This window comes from Suillus fuscotomentosus (genome assembly GCF_016647785.1).
Source record: "Suillus fuscotomentosus strain FC203 chromosome Unknown F5891scaffold_264, whole genome shotgun sequence".
Classification (NCBI taxonomy): Eukaryota; Fungi; Basidiomycota; class Agaricomycetes; order Boletales; family Suillaceae; genus Suillus; species Suillus fuscotomentosus.
This window is the reverse complement of record NW_024539776.1, coordinates 42,696-50,640: the sequence shown is the minus strand read 5'-3', so window position 1 is coordinate 50,640 and position 7,945 is coordinate 42,696.

The following is a 7,945-nucleotide window of genomic DNA, read 5'->3' as shown; positions in this document are numbered from 1 at the left end:
CACTGTATAAAGGCAAGGGGCTTAGCACCATGTGGCAGCTGTGACTATGTATACATTGAAATGCGATCAAAATTACTATACAACATATGAATGGTACATACTTGAGCATTGTCATATCCCGTGTTCCAGACCCAGACCTATCACACACATCATTTCCGGATCCAGGTGACTTCTGTCTGTTGTCCGGATCTGACCTGTGTCTATCTTCCATGCCTTATCCCTTTGTACGTTCCTTCTCATGTTAGACCATACTCATTTTCTGTACCTCATTTCATTTCCACCTTTATTTTCCCTATGTTCTCATTTCTGTCTTCATTTACTATTTTCCAATAGACTAGTGTTAGACTTTTCTATATGCTCTGTCCACAGCCTCGCATAGCTTTGGACTGCACTGAGTGATTCTCTGTTAAGTCCTCAGTAGTATATCAACCCTGTAGAATCTTTGTACTTCCTCAGTTTGAATATCATCTTAGACTCTACTCATTCCCTCCTCCGTCCGACTTGAGTTCTCCTCTCGTTGTCCTCCGCTAGTCTTAGGATTGATTCCTATGGACTTGTCACCTCCGCCTCTACCTCTGGTAGTCCTCTGCTGTTTCCTTTCTAGTTCGGACATCATCCAGATTAGTCTTATCACTTGTTCCTGAACATCTGCCAGAATTCCACGCATCAGACATTGTTCAACAGCCTTTGGAAGTTAGGGGCGCAGCACATGAGCTGAAGCCAAACCCTTCAGATTTGACCCTTGAGCACGTTCTTAACAGTATATTCGAACTCACATCTTACTGAGTATACTTACATCTGATTTCATGGCACCAACATGGGCGCAGACTGTTCTCAATGGGGCAGGTTTAGTAACCACCCGACATGATCCTACTCCCATAGTTGATGCATTCCTCAGTTTCTTGCAGTGCCATGCCAGTGCGCAAGGCCCTGCCTCCAGCATCTCACAACTCATGAATCACCCACATCCATCTACCCCCACACCTATGCCCACCAGAAATCTTCCAAACAACGATTCTAACAATAAAAATCCTCTAGGCGGAAACCCACCTGGAGATGGTGGTGGAGATCTGGATGATGAGCCTCCAGAAGAGCCGACCAATGATGAACACGAAGGTCTAGGTCCGCAGGACTTGGTCTTCCTCCATCTATCCAAAGCTGCTCTCGATAACCTGGTGCATAACAACCACCAATCATCCTCCTCCGGCAACTCTAAAGGCAAAGTCCAAGAACCAGATACCTTCAATAGCACTGAGCCCTGGAAGCTCCGGATGTTCTTTGTCCAATGTGAGCTTAACTTTCAAGCTAAGCCAAAATCTTTCTGTACTGGCTGGACCAAGGTCAATTTCGTGCAATCATACCTCAAGGGCATGGCCCTTGAATGGTTTGAGCCGGACCTCCTTTTGGATGATCTAGCAGATCATGAACTTCAAACTAACTTCAGACCTCATGACCCAGTCGGCAATGCAGAAATGCAGCTGGAACAGCTTTATGTACGCGACGGACAGCGCATCAACAAGTATGTTGTAGAGCTCCAATGGCTAGCTTCCCAAGTCCGAGGTTGGGGCGACAAAGCTTTGTGTCATCAGTTCTACAACGAACTTCTGGCTTGCCTTAAGGACGAAATCAGTTGTCAAGAGAAACCCACTACACTTCCCGAATACAAAACTCTCACCCAGACTATCGACACTCGATACTGGGAATGCAAGGGAGAAGTCTCCTGTGAAACCAAACCCTCCACATCCACCCCTCCTGTTAAGCAATCAGTTTCCACCTCCAACCGGAAAGAATACTCTGGCAGAAAATCAGGAACTGCTTTGGCTTCCTCCTCCGCCAAACTTCCAGACTTGATGTCCAAGCTCGGAAAAGACGGTAAACTCACCTCTGAGGAGCGCCAGAAGCACATGGAGAAGAAGCTTTGCCTCTTCTGTGGCAGACCCAGTCATACTGCCCAGGACTGCCTAAAGTCCACTTCCCGTGCAGCCAAAGGTTGTGCCAGCATGGTAACTCCAGAAGCCAAACCGGAGGTCTCGGAAGAGACAAAAAATTAGTCTGCAACCCTCTTGACTCCATGTGGGATGAGGGTTGCATTAACTCAACCCATGCAATGGAGCTACACCTCAACACTATTTCCTTCTCCGATCCAAAATCTTTAGTACCATCTGTTTCTATTTCTACTTTTCCGTGGTTCCTCCCATTGTTTTATAGAAAGTGAACTAATCCGAGAAAATAACATTCTGACCTATGCAATCCCTCCGCTTCCACTTCACTTGTTTCATGGTACTTCTGATGCCACAATTACTGAGGCAGTAGATTTACCAATCCATTTTCCAACCAGCATGGCTACCTCCAAAACATTTTATGTTACTCCATTGGACTCATCCTGTTCTATCGTTCTAGGATATAGCTAGCTCACCCAACACAATCCATTGATTGACTGGATAAAGGGCAGCATCAATCTCCGTCCAATTCCTCATGGAGTGCCTTCATCCCCTCCAACCTCACTTCTGCCAGCTTCAGTGGAAACCCCTTCCACAACTCCGTCAAGTCCCTCCACTGATAGTGTCATCCCCAATATTTCCCTAATCCATGCAGTTGCCTTTTGCCAGGCCTGTAAATTAGAGGAATCAGTCCAGTTCAGTATTTTCATTCATCCCTCCGGTGTCAATCTCTGCTCCACTACACTCTCCTCTGAACCTCTGAACCTATCCAGAATTCCTTTGGAATATCATGAGTACTTGGACGTCTTTGATAAGGGCAAAGCCGGACAGCTCCTTCCCCATCATCCCTATGATCTTAAGATTGGTTTGGAAGAAGGAGCAACTCTGCCCCTTGGCACCATCTATTCCCTTTCTCTGGTTGAGCTTGCAGCTCTTCGCAAATTCCTTGATGAGAATATTGCAACCAGACTTCTCTGTTCCTCATCCTCTTCGCACAGAGCCCCTGTCTTTTTCATCAAAAGAAAGATGGCTCTCTACATCTCTGCATAGATTTCTGAGGCCTCAATAAAATCAAAACTATCTGCTTCCCCTCATTTCCGACCTTCTCGATTCTCTGAGCCACAGTAAAGTTTATACTAAAATTGACCTCCAGTCTGCTTACCACCTAGTCCAGATAGTGGAAGGAGACAAGTGGAAAACAGCTTTCCAAATGCACTACGGCTCCTATGAATGGTTGGTTATGCCTGAGGGTCTCACCAATGCTCCGGCAGCTTTCCAACACTTTGTCAATACCATCTTCGCTGATATGCTTGACATATGCATTATTGTGTACCTTGACGACATCCTCATCTATTTCCAAGACCTTGCATCCCATAAGCAACATGTCCTTGAAGTTCTCCAACACCTCCAGAAGCATTGGCTATATGCTAAACTGGAAAAGTGTGAATTCCATTCCAACTCGGTTGAATACCTTAATTACCTCCTATCTCCGGCTGGCCTTACCATGTCCTCCAACAAAGTCCAGACTATCTGTGACTGGTAAGAACTCCAGAACATTAAGGATATTTAATCATTCCTTGGATTCACCAATTTCTATCATCAGTTCATCTTTAACTACTCAAATATTGTAGTTCTGCTTACAGGGCTCACTCACAACAATGCTCCTTGGAATTTCTCCAAGAATTGCCAAAAATCCTTTTGACACTTAAGAAAGCCTTTACTACTGCTTCGGTGCTTATGCACTGGATGCCGAATGTTCCTATTGTCGTTGAGACAGACACTTCTGACTATGCTATTGCCAGAATACTTTCTATAGTATGTCCGGACCAGGAGCTCCACCCAGTTGCCTTTTACTCCCAAACCCTTTCAGCTCTGGAACTCAACTATGACACCCATGATAAGGAACTTTTAGCTATCAATGAAGCTCTCCGGCCCTGGCAACACTACCTTGAAAGCTCTGCCAAGCCGATAGACATTGTCACGGACCACAAGAACCTTGAGTACTTTGCTATGACAAAACTCCTCACCCGCCAACAGGCACGCTGGTCGGAATACCTACATCAGTTCAACCTCGTTATCTGTTTCCGACCCAGAAAACTCAGAGCTAAGTCTGACTCCTTAACTAGACGTTGAGACATCTACCCCAAAGAGGGGGATAAGGACTATGCTTGAGTCAATCCACATAACCTCTGGCCAATATTTACCACAGAACAGCTTACTTCGTCCCTCCAGGCATCACAACTAGCAATTCTGGTGCTCCACACAGCTGTACTGATGGACGTCGAGCAACTTCATAAGGACATTCTTCCGCCCTCCCCAATGACCCTATTGCTTCCAGTCATCTTTCAGATCTGTCGGACCTGAGATGGACAGTAGATGAGAGTGGTTTCCTCCATTGCGACAACCATATATACCTCCGTCTCCGAGTGCTCCGGAATATGCATGACCACCTGCTATCCGGACATTTCAGTCAGAACTGGACCCTGGAAGTCATCCATTGGGAATATACCTGGCCCGGAATCTGCACATATGTCAAGTCCTGCACAACCTGCACCTGAGCCAAAGTTCCACGACACAAACCATATGGATTGTTAAAACAACTCCCCATTCCCGAGAAGCCATGGAATTCTATATCCATGGACTTTATTGAATAACTCCCCAATTCTTTCGGCTTTACCGCCATTCTGGTAGTCATAGACAAGCAAGCCATATTCATCCTGACCTACAACACCATCACCTCTCCAGACCTCGCCCAATTGTTCCATCCCATGTCACTTCCAATCGCGGTACAGAATTCATCTCCCACATTTTCCAGTTGCTCAGAAAAGCACTGGACATGATTCTACATTTTACCTCCGGATATCATCCGGAAGGTGATGGACAAACCGAGTGAGCTAACCAAACCCTAGAACAATACCTCCAGATATACTGCAACTATCAGCAGGATAATTGGTCGGAACTGTTACCCTTGGCCGAGTTTGCATACAACAATGCTCCAAGTGCTATCACCAGAGTTTCCTTTGCCAATAAGGGTTATCACCCGAACATTTCCATACATCCAGAGCGTGATCTTTCCTCCACCCGTGCTCAGGATTATGCTATAGATTTAGATGAGCTCCACCAATTCCTCCAAGAGGAAATGTCCCATGCCCAAGCACAATATCAAGGACCCACAGACACTAGACGGAAACCCACTCTGGACTTCAAAGTTGGAGAACAGGTCTTCATTAAAGCAAAATATTTCCAGTCAACCCAATCATAAAAAAAACTCTTGGAAAAGAATCTTGGTCCATTCAACATCATTGCTTGTTCCAGTACCCATTCCTTCACCATCCATCTTCCGGACACTATGTAATCCGTACACCCCGTATTCCATGTCTCCCAGTTAGAACCCGCAACTCCAAACACCATTCACTGCAGGCATTTCCTCATTTTCCTCCACCAAACATCCAAAAAACATTGAATTAGAAGATAGAAATTTCCTTGCATTGTGTGTATGAAAACATTGAGAAAAAATAATGAATGTATTGAAGATTTTCTGTATGCAAGACATAATCTAAAAATGAGCCATTTTCCCTCAAGAAACAGTCTATATTTTTCATTCATCATTCCTCAAATAACAATTTATAATCATGTTAATTTTTTTGCCTCTGTTTTTCCAATGTTCTGTGTATCAAAAATCTCAATTACTTCATCCTGTTCACCATATGTTTGATTTAAGAACATTGAAAAATCATATGACAAATAATACAATATATTTTGACAATGTTTTGTTAAGGAAAAGCAAAGAAACTTTCAAACATTCATTTGTATATTTGATAAGAGGAAATTTATGAAACATGCCCCATGTTTTGTAAGAATAAATACATAATGTTTGCAGTATATTCCTCCTGTACAACACTTGAAAAACATTTATTATGTTCAGAGAAAAAAAATGAAACATGATTGCAGGATACACTGCCTCAGAACATGCACAAATTATACATTGTTTGCTGCACACAACAGGTGGAAAATAGAGCATTATCCTTGAAGGAACATGATGAATTTTTGCATCATGTCCCATACACAGAAAATCATTGAAACATGATTTTTTTTTCAATGTTTTGACAGATAAAATGAAGGTACACTGGTCCAAGTAGTGCTGCTAAGAACCAAGAACCATTTGGCAGGGAAATGAGAACAAAATGGTGTGACAATATAGAAGGGTTTTTTGAGAAGATTTTTAGTAATGGTGGAGTGATGAGTATAGTGTACAAGCCTAGCATGAGCTCGAGTGCTACAATGGTTCATTCATGATTCAGATTTGTGAAGCAACTTTTCAACCTCAGTGTGCTCTTCAGGGCCTTGAAACACACTATCCTTATTGATTGATGCCCTGATTAGTGTCTTAGTATCTGAGTTGTTCTCTTCCATGTCCCCAAATTTGTGCATTATAGACTTGTCACTTTGGCTGAAACCCACTTCAAAAGCTACCAAATGAAACTTTTGTTATTGCTGAGCTGATCAATAGAGTGTATGACACCCATGATATCTGGGACTTGCTGCAATGATTCTTCATTAGGGAGCTGATTGTTGGTGAAAATTTGTGTGTGAATGTACCAGTCATTGTGACCAATCTGCAAAGAGTAGGTAATAAAGCATTTGTGAAGCCATGTGATTATGGTTTCATGAATGGGGAAGGGGTTCATGATCTCAACTTCTTGAGTGTCTGGAAAGTATTTGGATCTAGTATATTCCATGTGGCTTACCCAAGGAAATTGACTTATGGGTCAATGCATTCACCAATTAGGGTGTTGGTTTGATCTTTGGGGGTAGATGGAACATGTGGACAGTCATTGACTGCTGGAAAGGCAGCAGACATGACATTGGCTGGCTCGAAGCAGTAGCTGTCAAGCTAGCTATTCTCACACTGTTTAATGCAGGTTTGCCATGATCCCTTTATGTCAAGTGCTCCCTTTTCTCACGGATAGTTCAGGGTAGCAAGACTGCGCAGTCATGATTCATTCCACCAACCAAGGTGTTATCAGGTCATTCAAACAAGGACGAAGCAGGAACTTCCAGGTCAACCTCTACATTACAGAGATCTGAGGTCATCACAATGAGTTCTAATGTCATTCACATTCTTTCATATACAGAGTCAGCAGCTAACAAAGCAGACCCAATTTCATACAGCGAAGTCAGTTCACCTAGCATGTGTCTCCCACACCTCCAACTCCCTGCAGAGTTGACAGCTTTCATCTCTCCTTATGTTTAGCACAACTCCTTTATCGTCAGGTGCTTCTGATGCAGTGACCGAACTGTTCCAATTTTGAAACACCTTGGTACAGTGTCCAGATTTTGGAGTGTTGCACAGTTTGACTCACAAGATTTCTAAATCACAAAAACCCAAATCTGGCTGTAATGTTTCTCCATCAGTATTTTGCCTGCATGTTCTTTCTCGCGATCACATTCGACTTTGGTCTGCTCCACATTCAAACTTGAGAAAATTATGGATCTGGCTTGCTATGCTTTCATCAATTTTGCAACTCACTTTCAATCACTGAAGAAAGGCATATGCCAGCATCAGAAGTCCTCCTCACCGCTCTTTCATCGCACATTGGGCTGGGAAAGTAGCTGCAACTACAGCAGATAATTGGTTGGCAGGACTACACTTCTGGCATCAATTCAACAACACACTATGGCACAGCAGCCATCTCCTTCACAGATCAAAGTCTGGTCTCTCCAAACTCATTCCAGATTCTTCCAAATGTCCATGCTGTCCATCTATAACTATAGAACACATGCACACTCTTTTTGCAATCTTGATCTGTTGAATTCTTTTGATTCTGTCATTTATTATATGGCTTTCATAACTTTTTGGTGCTGCTGCAGGTACATGCAACTCTTTCGCACATTTCTTCATTTAACATCTTTGTAGACTTGGCGAGCTCATTGTTCCTTCAGTTAACATGTTCAATCCCTCTCGTCACATCGTGCGCTCTTCCAATGTTAGTCGCAACACGGCA